At 38.5% G+C, this 17,339-nt stretch overlaps 1 protein-coding gene across 2 annotated transcripts in view; it reads right to left on the reverse strand.

Moving 5' to 3' along the window:
* Positions 1-17,339, reverse strand: part of Nexmif (neurite extension and migration factor) — a 108,850-nt gene that overhangs the window by 22,563 nt on the left and 68,948 nt on the right. The window lies entirely within an intron of this gene.

The raw sequence follows: 17,339 nt of genomic DNA on the forward strand, positions 1-17,339 counted from the left end.
ACACACACACACACACATACACACACACACACACACACACACACACATAGAGCATGATTGGTTTTCTCGAAATAAATCAAACCTTTGTTACATAGTTATAAATTTTAAATAAATATTCAATGGATCATCCATTCTATTGTCATTTATGATAAATATATTGACCTGTAACATTCTCAACGCAGATATAAAATTCACCATACAATATGCTCTGTAAATAAGGTAGGTACTATGCTTGGATTAGAAGGGAAGATGAGTGTGGTGACATTAGACTTTTCTTATTGCATAACCCATTTCCTTTTTACTTCCTGAAACCATTAGGGCCCAAAGATTCAGCCTCACTTAAAACTAAGATACCAGTAAGATGGCAGGAATATGGGTTATGAGTCATAGGAGAGAGCTGTAGCAAAATGTCTTCCAATATTTTCCATTATGGGTTAAAGAAAAAAAAATTTACATTTTGGCCTTTTTTTTTCCAGTGTAAAAGACAGCCTAATTATCTCTTAATATATACCTAGATAAAAATCTTACTAGATCAAATGAACCTACTATATAATGAGACAACCTGTGGATTATAGACAAGTTATTTTGACACATATTAAAAGATTGGAGGGGGACTATTATTCTGGCTCAAGTTATTTTTGTTCACTCTTTCTTCTCCATTTTTATTGGCCTCTTTTCATTTTTGCTCCAATTTTCTAGTTTTCCCAACTAGTTCTGTGCTATCACTCACTTCTTTTGTTCTCAAAATATTCCAGTATATTTATATAGTTCTGGAGAAATTGTACCATATTCAGACAAGATATTCCTATCTTTACCCTAACTACAATATGTATAACTGGTAGGCTTTTTTTCCCCAAGATGCTGGCTCTTGAAAAGGTAAAAAGCTAGCATTATAAAGATAATGCTCTAAATATGATCCTGTAATTAAAGATCCATAGCCCCTACAGAGACTATTTAATAAAATGTGCCTTGTTATTTGCAAACACATCACAGAATCAGTTGGTAATTTTGCTAATACTGGAAGGAATGAACTTACTTGCTAGAGAAACAAACGTATGGCTTTATAATATGAAGAAATGAGACCAAGGAGCTGTTTTTCCATAAATAGGAATAGAGGGCTGAAATCTATAAAATTTTCAGGTGAGTTAACATGACAAAATTGAATGCTAATTTTTGTTCACAATATTAGCCAGAGTATAAGGGTTCAGTCTGCCATGCCAACTCACAGCTATAGCTCTGACACTAAAATCTTGGTGGTTATCCAAATAGTTGTCACCAAGAAACTATGGGATGACAAGGTAATGCAAGGTACCATAGTAATTTGATTCGATTATAGTGGAATAGCCAAGGTAGGCTAAACATTTTATCACTTGCTAAATTACTCTGGAGAATATTGTGACATCTTAGATTCAATTATCCACAAATACCTAATAGTAGCTAAAGTCTTAGTTATTTTTGTTTAATTTATTTATGCTTAAAAAGGACTATTTGTTTGTCTACATAAAAGTGAACAAAGGTAAAGGAGCAAGATGTACACATAACCTCACCTGGAAAAGTCATAGTAGTATTTGTACTTCTTTAGATTAAATCCCAGTCTTGCTGAACAAAGAAAGCAATTCATGCGAGAACCCAAGCATAGCCAAAAATATAAGCATGCCATCACATGTACTGTATATGAATGGACAGTATCCTTGTGTTTGGTATGCACCAATAGATTCCACAGACAGCATATGCAGGTGAATGGCAATAAATAGCTCTTATTTTTAATGATTTCCATATGGTATCTTTCATTATTTCTTAAGTTCTCTCAAGTGAAGCTACATCATAAGCAAACTCTATGAGAAAATGCATATTTTGTACCAGTTAGATTAAAGTCACATTACCCTTAGGAGTAGACTTATTTTATTTACAGAAAATATGATTACAAACAGGAAGGGTAAAGATATAGTATTTCACCAAGACAAGTTGCATACTAGATTTATTAGCTGCTGACCACTCATCCAACATAACCTCTATTCAACTGTAGGTAGTCAAATAAACTAAAACCCAGTTGCTATTTAAGCAGCTGCTATCACACTAGGTTAAATTCTACCCTTTAGCCACCACTTAACAACAAGGCTGAGAGAAATGTTTGCTGTTTGTAAATGAACTCAAGTTTAAGAATCAATAATAAGCTGATCAGTATCCTCTTAATGTCTAATAATTATACTAAGTTTATCAAATTCATGCTATGTTCTAGAGACGTTATATTGAATTGTATTATTTTACCCTTACACAAAATCCTCTGAAGTAGAATGGAATTAGCATTTCTATTTCACAAATGAGAAGCCTGAGGTTTCTTAGAGTTTTAAGAAACCTTCTTAAAGTCACACAGCCTTATCATTCTAGTCCAGTATCTGATGTAAGTATGTTAGGGTAGGGAACAGATGCATCTGCTTGAGTACGATTGTGTGTGTCAAAGTGAACATTTTCCTGAGTAAAAACAGCTTGCTACTTAACTGACTTTTCTCTTGTTTTCCTTTAACTTCTTTGTGTATCGTCTTTTGGTAGTGAGTTTGTTCAGCTTTTCTTTGAACTGTCTTTCTTTTCAGACAATAGAGGTTATTTTGACCCAGTCACACACACTAACACAAATGTTGAGTTCATATGCTTTGAAAAAGTCTGGAGAGGAAAGATTGTTGCACATTTTGGGTCCTGGAAGTTGGTCAGATCTAGAAGCCATTCACTGATTTAGCTCTAGGAAAGTATTGAATTTCAGGCTCATCTATAGCATATCTAAAAAGTCCCTATTATGCCAGACTTCTGACTTATTGATAAGAATTTTCTTACCCCCAGTGTTCTTATTGTTCTCTCTTTTTGACCATATCTTGCTTGAATGGAACACTACCTTCTTTATACCTACTATTACATCACACAATGAAAGCTTACAAGCGAGTTTTGATAGTAAGTGCTTATGTCTACGATAATATGCCCTGGGCACTGCTTAACACATTATTTCCTCTTCAAGTTTCTGACTCAGGAATTCACAAAGGGTCACCACTGCCTACCATATCCAACTTAGTCTTCTCTGTCAGAATTTCAAGAACGGTCTGTCGAAAGTCTGTCCCTGCCATATCTCAAGAGCCTTACCTGGAATCACGCACCATACCTGACATGATCCCTCTATTTGGAAGACATTCTTACTCTTTCTGTCTGAACATACACAAAAATCCCCTTGCAGTCTTTCTATCAGTCGTCTGAAATCACTTCTCCAGAATGCCTTCTGTTCCATACCATTTAATACAGGATGCTACATTACCTTAAACTTTTACGTATACTACTAGTAAGCCCCTACACAGTGATTTGAATATATGTTGTAGAAATGTGGTACTCTAAAGACAACAGCTGCTACTTTCATCGGATGAGCTGTACCTGCTTGCAGGCGACCATAAAGACATCAAGACTGGCCTTTTGACTGTTGGTGTTCTCTCAGAGAAGGTGGGGATAGGGAGAGTCATTGCACTCTCATTGAAAATCCTGGTTCTTTCCTTCACTTCCCAGTTATTTGTATGAAATTCTACCTTAAAGATTTATTTATTTATTATATGTAAGTACACTGTAGCTGTCTTCAGACACTCCAGAAGAGGGCACCAGATCTCGTTACGGATGGTTGTGAGCCACCATGTGGTTGCTGGGATTAGAACTCTGGACCTTCGGAAGAGCAGTCGGGTGCTCTTACCCACTGAGCCATCTCACCAGCCCCGAAATTCTACCTTAATTGCATGTGCCATTAGGGTTTGGGATTATACAGACTGGGAAATGTTGAAGTATGTGTGTGTGTGTCCTCCATCTATGTATCTCTGAAGCGTTCATCATCTCTGTTGGGTGAGACTTTCTGAAGTCACCTATTCTCTGTAAGTAAAAAAATACTCACGGGTTGTCTAAGTTAGACTTTGATAGAAACTTACTTTGGTTTGTCCTGGGAGTGTTAAGAGGAAGGTAATCCTTTGCTTATATCTTCCTAGGAAGGAATTCTTACAATGGTATGCAATGAAGGATTATTCAATACTTTCTTGTCACCTCCTTAAAGATACTTCTACATACTGGGAGATTTGGAACACAGATTTATGTTTTACACTTAGAAGTAGCTAGGGGAAGCCGGGCATGGTGGCGCACGCCTTTGATCCCAGCACTGGGGAGGCAGAGGCAGGTGGATTTCTGAGTTCGAGGCCAGCCTGGTTTACAAAGTGAGGTCCAGGACAGTCAGAGCTATACAGAGAAACCCTGTCTCGAAAAACAAAACAAAACAAAACAACAACAACAACAAAAAGAAGTAGCTAGGGGAATGTAAATTCAGTTTTCATCTAATTTTCTTACATTTTACTAATTGCCTATAAAATATTTCTTCTGTTAAAGGAAGACTGTTTTAATCACTCTTCATTAGGTGATTCATTAGGCATTCATTAGGGATTTCAGTAAGATACCAACTGAAAAAAATCTAGCTATAGCCATGTGATATAATCGCTACTGGCCTTTGTATCAATCAGAAAAAGATTGGATTTTTTTCTCTACTGTTAACTTTATTCAAATTATCCAAGTGAACTGAACTTAAGCAAATCTGTGTCTATAAATAGGCTTGGAACAATATAACACATGATCTAGTGAAAAAATCATGGTTCATAGATGGGATAAAATTTTGTGCCCTTTGGCATTTCTTGACTAACATGATAAAACTACCTTTTATTTTCACAGTATTTATAGGCTATAAAGATGTCACATCTGTCATTTTATTTGGTCTGTGCAATAAAACTATAAATTGGGCATTATCTTTCATGGGAGGAGAAATAATCTTAAGAATCAGATGAATTAAGAGACCCGACAAATCCTAAAAGCTAGGAAGTCGAAAAAAACAAGATCTGATTCTAGTATGGAAGGAGGGAAAGAGGGAGAGATGACCGAGATAGGGGGGTATTTAGTGGGTAGAAATCTAGTGCAACGGAAACTTCCTGAAACCTATGAGGGTGACCCTAATGGGGACTCCTAGTAATAGAGGATATACAGCCTGAACTGGTCATCTTCTGTTAACCAGGCAAGGCTTCCAGTGGTGGGACTGGCACACCAACCCAGCCACAAAACCTTCCACCCACACCTGTCCTGCCTGCAAGATGTGCTGTGAGAGAATGGCCCACCAATGACTACTCTAACTTGAGGCTGAAGCCACAAGGAGGAGCCCATGTTCAGTACTGCCTCGATGGACAGAAACTGAAAGCTGGATGGTGCAGAGACCTAGGGTAGAACTAAACAGGACTTACCAAAAAAATCAATAAAGTGACTCCTAATATTCTACTACACTCGTAGATTGGTGCCTAGCTCAATCATCATCAGAAAATCTTCCTCTGGCAGCTGATAGGAGCATATACTGAGACCCACAGCCAAACATTATCCTAAGCTCAGGGAGTTCTGTGGAAGAATGGGAGGAGTGGTTATAGGAGCCATTTGAGTTTGGCCTTGGTGCATCAATAAAAATAGTGTGAGGATCCAATGGAAAGCATTAGTATAAAAATTATGCAAATTCTATTTTAACTACTAGAAAAGGGTAAAAGAAGCAGTTGTAGTAAGACAAGGAATGAGTCAGTCCCTTATTTCTTTATGCACAACCTCAAAATACTTTACTTCAAAAGAAGTTATGAGTTCCCTTGATTTCAGGGTCTCCACACCTTATTTCTTCTGTCTTCTTCCTTTAGCAATCTAAAGAGACCATATTACTTTATATATGAAAGCTTTCCAGGGCTGCTAAGGTCTGGCAGCATAAGGCCAGTCAAAGAAGAATCACTGACATTGCTCTGACATACTGAGTAAAATTAATGTATCAGATAAACAAATGAGCCAATTTAAGCTCATATGCAAACTAAAGGAAACTGCCTCAAGATCCACTTTAGGGATGGGGCTTAAAGCAGAGGAAGAGACTGAAGGGAGATAAAATATATTTGACACCCACTTTCCTAACATAGTTCCATTAGGATGCTAGTGGTCCCTCTGGAAGCTGTTTAACAATCTTGTTTGCCGTTGTTACTTGGGTTCAGACAGAAAACAGACTATCCTTTGACGTGTCACTAATTGCATGGATTTTCTTTTTATGTTCTTTTTCTTCATCCTTAGAGCACACTCCACCTCCATCCCCTGCAAACCTCGCCCCCTCCCCACTTCTGCCCTTTGGAAGAACCATCAAGGCTGGCTGGAAATAAAGTCCAGTATTTAGCTCAAAAAAACCCTGTACACTTCATCCATATTTAGGGTCACATTAATTCATTTTCGTTTCGATTCTTTTTCAAATCTCCTACAGGTACTAGTCACCAGAGTAACCAACCGTTCTTCACAGAGACTTCCCTGAGGTTTGCTGGGAAGAATCTGGCTGTGCTCTGCTCCAGTATTTCAGTTCTGTATGTTTTTTGAGAGGTCTACATCTTTGCCAACCCCCAGCCCCGTTGTTGAACAATGTAGGTTGTATGAAAAATAATTGGAACAAACAATACAACAACCCTACAATACAATCCACCAAGAAATATAGTTACTGATAAGAAACTGCAATGTGAAAGTAGTAAGGAACACAATGGTACTGTTGATGAAATTATTTCTAATCACAGAGAAAAGTAAAATCCTCAGATTTTTTTTAAACAGTTACTTATGGACACTTGATCTTTGACAAAGAAGCCAAAAATACACAATGGGGAAAAAAGCGTCTCCAATAAATGGTGCTCGTCCAACTGACTGTCTGTAGGTAGAAGAATGAAAATAGGCCCATATTTGTTACCTTGCACAAAGCTCAAGTCCAAATGGATCAAGGACCTCAACATAAAACGCACGCCTTTGATCCCAGCACTTGGGAGGCAGAGGCAGGTAGATTTCTGAGTTCGAGGCCAGCCTGGTCTACAAAGTGAGTTCCAGGACAACCAGGTGATACAGAGAAACCCTGTCCCGAAAAAAACCAAAAAATCAAAAAACAAACAAACAAATAAACAAACAAAAAACCAGATAAACTGACTCTAATAGAAGAGAACGTGGAAAAGAACCATGAACTCATTGGCACAGGGGGAAATTTCCTAAACAGAACTCCAATGGCTCATGCTCAAAGATCAAGAATTGATAAATGGGATCTCATGAAACTGGAAAGCTTCTGTAAGGCAAAGAACATAGTTGATAAGACAAATCGGCAACCTACAGAAGAATGGATAAAGAAAATGTGGTACATTTATATAATGGAATACTAATCGGCCATTAAAAACAAAGACATCGTGAAAATGGATGGAACTAAAAAGTATTCTTTTTTTTTTAAGATTTATTTATTTATTATATGTTAGTACACTGTAGCTGTCTTCAGACACTCCAGAAGAGGGCATCAGATTTCGTTAGGGATGGTTATGAGCCACCATGTGGTTGCTGGGATTTGAACTCGGGACCTTCGGAAGAGCAGTCAGCACTCTTAACCACTGAGCCATCTCGACAGCCCAAAAGTATCATTCTGAGTAAGGTACCCTAGACCCAGAAAGACATACATGATATGTACTCACTTCATTAGCCATAAATTACAGAATAACTATGCTATAATCCACAGATCCAAAGAAGATAAGTAACAAGGAAAGTCCAAGGGAGGTTTCTTGAATCTTGCTCAGAAGGGGAAATAAAATAGACATTGAAGATGGATAGAGGGAGGGAAGTTAATGGAAGGAGGTGGATGGATGGGAGAGTAGGTGGGGAGGGAAACTGGGGTAGGATTAGTTGTGAGGATGGCTGACTGGAACTGGACAACCAATTGGTATGCTCTTCCTTGGGGAGGACTACCTCTCATGCTCCCAGCTTAACTAAGTTGCCTGTGCAGATCTTTGTGTAGAGTTGAAGCCTCCTGGGCTTTTCCCATCCAGTTTGGCAATTTTGTTGATTTCAATCTTGTTTAGCTCGCATTTGGTAGACATGTTGGTAGTGTGTAACTTATGGGTGTAGCTTCTGAAGTTATTAGAAGACAAAAATTCCACAGCCAAGTCCCTGATCCTCTATACTCCTCTCCCTATTCTCCTTGTCTTCCACGTGCCCTGCTGCCCAGATCCCTCCTTCCACTTTCATATTACATGTATTCTGATGCTTTCCTCATCCTTCCCCCTTATATAGCTCCTTCTTCCAGTTTCTAGTTTTCTGGTGTTTATACTCACTCATTCTCACATAACTACACATAGAGAAAAGCTAGAATCTAGAAGCTAGGATCTGAATACTGAGTTTCTGCCTTTCTGAGAATGGGTTGCTTCAATTAATATTTTTTCCTAGTTCTGTCAATTTTCCTGAAAATTTACTCAATAATTTCATTTTTCATGACTGAATAAATTCCACTGTGCATATGTACTACATTTTCATTATCCATTCAGCTTTTGATGGACATGTATGATGATTCCATATCCTTGCTACTATGAATAGTGCAGCAGTAAACATGGATTTTGTGCATATATCTGTGGTGGGATATAGTCTTTGGGGTATATGCCCAGTGGTGGTATAACTGGGCCATGCAATCGTTCTATTTTCAGTTATTTTACAAACTTCCAAGCTGATTTCCACAGTGATTGTACCAGTTTACATGTCCATCAATGGTGTTAATGTTCCTCTTTTCCAACATCCTCACCAAGATTAGTTGTCATTTGTTGTCTTGATGTTATCCATTCTGATTCAAAGTAGTTTAAATTTGCATTTATCTGATGACTAAGGCTGTTGAACTCATTGAAAAGTTAATTTTCTGTGAGTTCCCTGTTTCTCTTTAGCTAATTTTTAAAAACTCTGAGTTGTTTGTTTTCTAGTTTAATTGTTTCAGTACTTTGTATATAAAATGACCAAATTTTAATGCTTCCATAATCTTGTAAAGATTTATGACTTTCTAGATATTAGCAAATACTTGGTCATTTTACAGAAATTTCATCATTCTGGTAAATGCAGCTATCTTCCTGTGGATATTGTATTTTCTATCCATACAGAATATGCTTAGAGAATGATAATTATTCCAATCAGCTTACAAGCAGAGATCCTATTACACCCTACAAACAACTTCAACCCAAACTTCTTGGAAATATATGTTAAAAGCTCAAATGTAAATAGGCTTATAGTATGATCCACCAACTACACTGCTAGGAGTCTACCAAAATAAATTAGAAATGTATATTTAACACAAAACACCTACAAGTACATGTTTATAGTAACATTATTCATAGTTTCCCAAAGTTAGAAATACTCAAAATGACTTTTAACAAAATATTGGCTAATTATTCCTACAATGGAATACTAGTCAATAATAAAACAAAACACTTGGTGAGATTAGGCGTATTCGGGGTAATATGGCCAAAGACAAAAGGGAGGATTTTTTAAATTGTCTTTCATCATTATTTTTATTAGCTATTTTCTTCATTTACATTTCAAATGCTATCCCCAAAGCCCCCTATACCCCCTGCCCTGCTCCCCAAACCAAAAGGGAACATTTTAAATGCATTACCAATTCACACAATATGAACTGTACCTTAAATTAAACTTTGCTGAGAAACAGAAACTATACCCAAATAGGCCACATATTATATTAATATGCCATTCTGTAAAACAGATTGGAATATAGGGATGGAAACCCATGAGTAGTTTCAGAATGTTAGGAGAAGGAGTCCTGGTTGGCAACAACAGAAGTTTAAAAATGATAGAACTCTTCTCAATGATGCTGGACTAAAGAGTATATAACACTCTATCAAAAATTATGTATCTCCTATTCACAAAGACTTAGCCTTAGTATATGAAAATTTAAAAATCAACCAAAATGTTGGAAGATCATAAGATGGAATGAAAATTATGAAAATGAATTTAACTATATAAAACATAAATGATGTAACTGCACTGAGGGATATAAAGCAGATTTAACCTGAGAAAATTATGTTTTGACACAAAATTGTTAGGATAAATAACTGAACATAAACATTATTCTTGTCCATTTGGTTCTCATAGGGAAAATAGGTCAATTCTGAAACTGGTTTATATGTGTTGGTATTGAAGAAATAAACAAATGTATAGTAGGTGTTAGAACACAGTTTTCTCACTGTTAGAGAAGAAATTTATAGGTAAACAGGAATAGAAGACTAGTTAGTACTGGATTCATTCATGGTATTGATATGAGCTCATATTTAGCTTAATATACATAAAATAGATTGATATACAATTATAGATGCATATGTATATATAGAATAGTTCAGTTATATATTACTTAAGTTGTCCATTGAGAAAGTACAGAAACAATGATAGTTGGTAAGATTGGCTCAGATCTTGGTTTTCAAATACAGTCCCCTCCCCCAAAATCAATTAATATTCCTTGAAGAAACTGCTGGTTCTAGGTCTATGGAAGGGAAAATACAATGTGAGTCTGGAGTATTTTGAAGTACCAGAAAATTATCAATCTAAGAAGATAAAATTCAAGCTGCATGTCAAAAGGCTACAGAAGCTAATCTGAAAGAATCACTTATGGTCAAAGTAAGAACATTGTGAGCAACAGAACAGATAAGCTAACATCCAAAACACTTCTACCTTCATGCACAGGAATCAAATAGCAGTCAACAAAAGTTGATATTCTTTAAAAAGAACTCCAAATTATATATTTATTTTTTATAAATTGCTTTAGACAAAGCTGGGTATAGCGTTGTACACTTTTAATCCGAGCACTTAAGAGGTAGAGGCAGGTGGATCTTTGTGAGTTTGAGGCCAGCCTGGTCTACAAAGTGAGTTTCAGACAGTAGTGAGTTCCAGGACAGTCACAACTATACAGTAAGACATTGTCTTAGAAAAACATGAATTATATTTCTCCACATGTAAATATATACAAGTATTCTTTATTTCAAGGAGGTTGAACTTAGGTGTGGGTGAATTTCTGAAGCATAGAGAACAGAAAAGAAAAAAAACTTCAACTTTCTATTGTGTGAACATGGCAAACCATATCATCAAAGTTAACTACTGATACTTCTTATTAATATTGTGTACCACTTTATATATCTTGATAGTAATGACACTTCATCTCTGTAGTATTTTTTTCCAAAACTCATAACAAATTGAGGGACATTGTACGAAACATCTTACAGGTAAACCTAAGAAACTGGCACAGATGAGAAAACTAAGGAAATAGGAAGATCAAAGGTTTTCAGTTATCTGTGATCCTGATTTTCTAGATGCTAGCATAGAAAACTGATAAAATCTGGGGTTTTATTTCGAAATTATACCACAGCAATATAAGAGAAAAGAGACAATGATCATGATTTTTGTACATTGCAATTTTTTATAAATATAAAATTAGTCCAATTATTAAAAATTAAACTATAATGGCATAATGAAACATTCATACTCACAAGAGTTCATAGCTTAAACAGTATCTGTTAGATTCCCCCTTTGCATAGGAGGGAAGAATAATCTCTCTTGAAGCCATAAATTCACTATGTGACTGTGACCTTGAACAATATCCAATTCTAGGCTTGAATTTTCAATATGTACCATAAGGGATTGAACAAAAATGTCTGAAAGGCCAATTCAGCTCTATCCACTCTGGGATTCTTTTTGGCTATGTCAGAAGCTGGAACAGAGACCCAAATCTTCCCTAGGGAGTTGTTTAACAAAACCATCTGCTTTACTAATACAAGATCAAAGTAGAATGTTCAATTTGCCTTCCAGCCACCAGGAATCCTATAGAAATGATTTCAGTTAAGAAGCAGAATGAAACTATCTATGGTTTTAAGTCTCCTATCTGGGCAATGTTTTGTTTTCTCTAGGTGTCTTAGTCAGGGTTTCTGTTCCTGCACAAACATCATGACCAAGAAGCAAGTTGGAGCCGGGTGTGGTGGTGCACGCCTTTAATCCCAGCACTCGGGAGGCAGAGGCAGGTGGATTTCTGAGTTCGAGGCCAGCCTGGTCTACAAAGTGAGTTCCAGGACAGCCAGGGCTATACAGAGAAACCCTGTCTTGAAAAACCAAAAAAAGAAGAAGCAAGTTGGGGAGGAAAGGGTTTATTCAGCTTACACTTCCATACTGCTGTTCATCACCAAGGAAGTCAGGACTGGAACTCAGACAGGTCAGGAAGCAGGAGCTGATGTAGAGGCCATGGAGGGATGTTCTTTACTGGCTTGCCTCCCCTGGCTTGCTCAGCCTACTCTCTTATAGAACCAAGACTACCAGCCCAGGGATGGTCCCACCCACAAGGGGCCTTTCCCCCTTGATCACTAATTGAGAAAATGCCTTACAGCTCAATCTCGTGGAGGCATCTCCCCAACTGAAGCTCCTTTCTCTGTGATAACTCCAGCCTGTGTCAAGTTGACACCCAAAACCAGCCAGTACACTAGGAAATGAGAGCAAAGTGAAAGCCAATATATAAGTGTGGTTTAAGAAAGGAAAATGGGGAGCTGGAGAGATACTCAGCGGGTAAGAGCACTGACTGCTCTTCTGAAGGTCCTGAGTTTAAATCCGAGCAAACACATGGTGGCTCACAAATATCTTTAATGAGATCTGATGCCCTCTTCTGGTGAGTCTGAAGACAGCTATAGTGTGCCACACCCACTCCAGTAAAAACTGCCTGACAGGCCCAAAAGCTTGGCTACAGTCATGAGGCATAAAGTTTTATGGAAACTTGTCTCCTGGAAAGTTTCTGGCGTCCCATAAACAGATGTGTTTCAGATTCGTCCTTGCAATAGTTGGCGAATGGTTCTGTGTGCTTTCTTTCAGTATTGTTTTATTATAGGTGCCTCCAAGGAATGATTTGACAAATACCTAAATTAGGTTGAACTTTGCTTCCTGGTCTTCACCAAATTCCTAGGCAGTCCTTGAGCTGACCCTGGGCTTGGAATTTAGTAAGAATGTTATCTATTCAAACGAATTGCCTCCAGTATTGAAAGAGAGATAGTGAAAGAAATTGGGTGTTACTATCTACTACATATAGTTAGAAATTTCAGGGCAAGCTTAGCAAAGTAAGTTTAGAATTCTTATTATAGTTATATATGGCAGACTACATTACTTAATAGAAGAAAGTCCCTCACAAAATCACTTAGAGTAACAGGCGAGTAACTCCCTTATACAGGAATTTACAATTGTTTAGGAAGAAGATCGGGCTGTGATTTAAGGAGGAACTAGAGTGTTGCATTATTCATGAGAAGGTTAGCTAGAGGGGAACTCCCTAGCACATACTTTCACTAGCCCAGGGGAATATCATAGTTAGGTATTTACTAAGAGCTGGCTGGTGGTGGGTTAAACAATAAATCAGAATTAGAACTATAGCTTGGGCGTGAAAGCCCTTGCCCCAGGAGTGCAACGACCTCACACCTGGCTTCTAAGAATATAGCTGACCTTAGATAGAGCTGACCTTGTCTCAGTTGTTATATTGCCTAGGTCCGGCCAGTCTTTCTGTAGGCATTCTTCTGTTTTGTGTGAAGAGTCATTAAGCATTGGGTAACCTCAAAGTACCTTGGCTGATGTGTCACCTAACTTCCTTATTTTCTCCTGTGCTGCATAAGAGTGAGGACCTGAGCTTGGGCTCTCAGCATGTATACAATAAAATCCAGGCATGGCTGGGAGGAAGCCAGAAACCCTAGTGAGGTAGGCACAGGAGAATCAGTCGGGTTTTCTGACTCTCATCCTGGCTCTATGGTTCTGTGAGAGACATTACAAAATGGGAACAAGGCAGAGAGTGATAACACAAGTCATTTGATGTCCTCCTTTGGCCTCTGTATGTGTGTATATACACACACTACTACTACTACTACTACTACTACTACTACTACTACTACTACTACTACTACTAAATTTAAAAATGAAGGTCTTTCTCTGCTCAGGCTAAACTCAGTTTATTCCAAGGAAAAACTCGACGTTCTAGAACCAGAATGTGCTAGCTTCAGATGTTAGCATTACTTTAATGGCTTAATAAGAGATGGCTGAGAAAGATGTGCACCCTCACTTTCGAAGATAGTGACTGTGTGTGATAAATATGTATACTCACACACAGTACACCAACCTCAAAACTAAAGGGCTAGATCACCATCTTAAATATTTTTATTGTATATTTTCTTTATTTACATTTCAAATGTCATCCTTGAACAACATTTAAAGCACCAAAAGTTTTCTAGTCTACTCTAGCTGCCTATAGATTAGATTAGAAAAGGAAATAAGTCTAAAATTCAGCAGAGATGTCCAAATCTTATCAGCCTGCAAGAAAATGAAAAGAGGCTCTAAATACAGAGGGGCATGGTGGAGCACTATTGTAATTCCAACACTCAGGATGGAGGAAGTGAGTTGAAGATAGAGTGGGTTACACAATGAGTTAGAGGCTAGCCCTAGGCTGCATGATGAGATAATATATTGGAAGGGAAGGGATGGGAAAGGAAGGGGAGGGGAAGGAAAGGGAGGGGAGGAGGAAAGCCAGAAAAGAAACATAAGGTTATTACTTAAACTTAGTAACGCTTACACTACTATTACATTAAACTTAGTAACGCTTAAACTCAACAGAAACAAAAAAGAAAGATAATAAACTAAGGGACAGTGAAGAAACGTGTTACATGTCGTGAGTTGCCTCATGTGAGTGCTGGGAACCCAACTTCAGCTCTTTGCAACAACAGCAAGTTTTCTCCTCTTAATCTCTGAGCCATCTCTCTAGATCTCTAAATTCCACCTTTTACTTATTTAGTTATTCATTTTTTGAGACAGAATTTCCCTATGTAGCCCTGACTGTCCTGGGACTCATAGAGATCTGCCCATGTCTGCTTCTCAAGTGCTGGGATTAAAGGCATGCACTACTATGCCAGGGATTTTATATGTTAAAACATTTGTGGTAACCTTGTAGGAGGACCAGCAGTCTCAATTAACCTGGACCCCTGAGATCTCTCAGACACATAGCCAACAACCAGGCAGCATACACCAGCCGATATGAGGCCCCCAACACATATAAAGCAGAAGTCTGGGTCTAGTCAGAGATGATGCACCTAACCCTCAAGAGACTGGAGGTCCCAGGGAGTTTAGAGGTCTGGTGGGGTAGGGGGTGGGGACACGCACGTGGAGACGGGGTGTGGTGGGGAGGAGGTATGGGATGTGGAGAAGTCAGAGGGTGGACCAGGAGGGGGAATAAAATCTGGAGTGTAAGTAAGTAAATAAATAAATAAAACCATTTGTAATTCTTTAAGAATTTCATATATCTACACAATGTATTTTGATCATATTCATTCCCACTTGTCCCCCTAAAGCCCATCCACCAGCCCATCCCCTCCCAATTTCATATAATGCTAAAAAAAACCCCTACTTTAAGTTCAATTCGTAAGGGCATCCTCTGAAGTACGCACACCCCTAAGATCTACAGCTTAATGTTCACTCAATCTAACAGCTTTGACATATGCCATGGACCTACTTTCCTATGACTTCACTGTCCTAAACTTTCCCTGTGCAGCATTTATTCCTTCCCCCCAAATCCTGCAATTATGAAAAATTTTTATTGTCACCACAGTTTTAGTTTTCAAGAATATTGTATTAGTTGGAATTATACAGTATAAAGACTTTTCAGACTAAATTATTTTATTCAGTAATATGTATTTAAGATTTCTTTGTGTCATTTTGGCTTGAAAGCTTATTTCTTTTAAAGGCTGAATAGTCTATTGTGTGTATCCAACACATTTGTTTGTTTACTCACTGACCCATGAAGGACATCTTAATGAACTGAATAAGATGTGAATTACTGTGTAGGCCTAAGCTTTCAAAAACTCATTTGGATAAGTACATATAGCATGATAACTAGGCCATTTAATGTGGGTACACTCAATTTTATGAAAAAACTTTCTTCCAAAATGGCTGTACCAATTTTGTATCTCCAGCAACAAACAAAAATTCCTATTATTTGATATCTTCATCAGAATTTGGTCCTGTCATTGTTTTTGGAGTTTGCTCTTCTAATATTTGTATAATGTTTTTATGCAGCCTTAAAATACCTTGGGTAATTTGTGAGTAACAATGTATTTCTTACAGACCTGGGGGATAAAACAATCAAGGTACAAAAGTAGACTTATTGTGTGGTGAAGGCTAACTTCTGTTTAATAGATGATAGCTTGTTCTGTTTCTGACATGATAATACAAAAGGGATTAAAGAATGAACTTACTGTTTAAAGGCATTCTAATAATTTGTTTTTATTAAAATATATTAATTATACACAGTAATGGGTTTCATTATGTCATTCTATATTTTGTTGCTGGGTGATGTAATCCTTAAGTGGCCCGCCATGCTGCCGAAGCAGTCAAAGGGATGACTGGCCCCACCCTTCCCACTCAGCCCAAGGCTGTGGTGAGACGCCCCAGCAGGAGCTGTTAAAATGGTGGCACCAGGACATCTCCTCAGCCTGCAGAGGTCACAGGAGCTACCTGTAGTGATGCACTGCCTTTCCTGCCTAAGCAGGGTGCTCCCCAGGAACACAGTGGCAACACCTTTCCTGCCTCAGCCTACTGCAGCTGTCCACGGTGACAATACCTTCTTGGTGAAACTGTAGGCACTGTCCCACAGGAGCTATCCACAGTGGCAACACCTCCTCTCCAGTCTCTCTGGAGCAGCCACACATAGATGGTACCTCAGCAAAAGCTGATTGCAGTAGACAAGTACTTCCCACCTTAACCCATGAGCCTGATGCAGGTAGAAGGGAGTGAAAAAAAAAAGCCACAATCCCTGAACAGGAAAATCCCCCAATCCCTGAGTTGCCCAAGCTCAGAACTTGAAATTCCACCAATCTTCAATCTGGGAATCTCTGCCCTGAGAAGCTCCACCCCCTCAGAAATCCTGTATAAGCAAGTGTCCCTTTGTCCAATTGTCTGCTGTCTGCTCTAGGAAGCAGAGGGCATCCATCCTTGGATTCCGCCCTTCATACCCTGGACCCTTCAATTTCTTTCATGAGATTATTTTGCCTGTTGTGACTCTCTGGCGAGGGTCCTGAGTTCCTCAGCTTAAGCTGGTGGTACCCTCTCCTGGGCGCTGCAATGCCTTTGCTCAGGAGGCTTCCTCTCAAAGCTGTGCGGTTCCTGAGCTTCCATGTCTCAGGATGCCCTTCCACTGGGACACTGTCCCACCTCAGAGAGGTGAGGTACCTCTTCATCTGAGCAGAAACACAGCTGATGGTGGCACATGCATTTAATCCCAGCACTCAGGAGGCAGAGGCAGGTGATCTCTGTGACCTCAGCCTGGTGTACAATGAGTTCCAGGACATCTAGGGATACAGAGAAACCATGCCTTAAAAACAAATATATGTAAAGTCTCTCTCTCTCTCTCTCTCTCTCTCTCTCTCTCTCTCTCTCTCTCTCTC

Source organism: Mus caroli, chromosome X (genome assembly GCF_900094665.2).
Source record: "Mus caroli chromosome X, CAROLI_EIJ_v1.1, whole genome shotgun sequence".
Taxonomy (NCBI): Eukaryota; Metazoa; Chordata; class Mammalia; order Rodentia; family Muridae; genus Mus; species Mus caroli.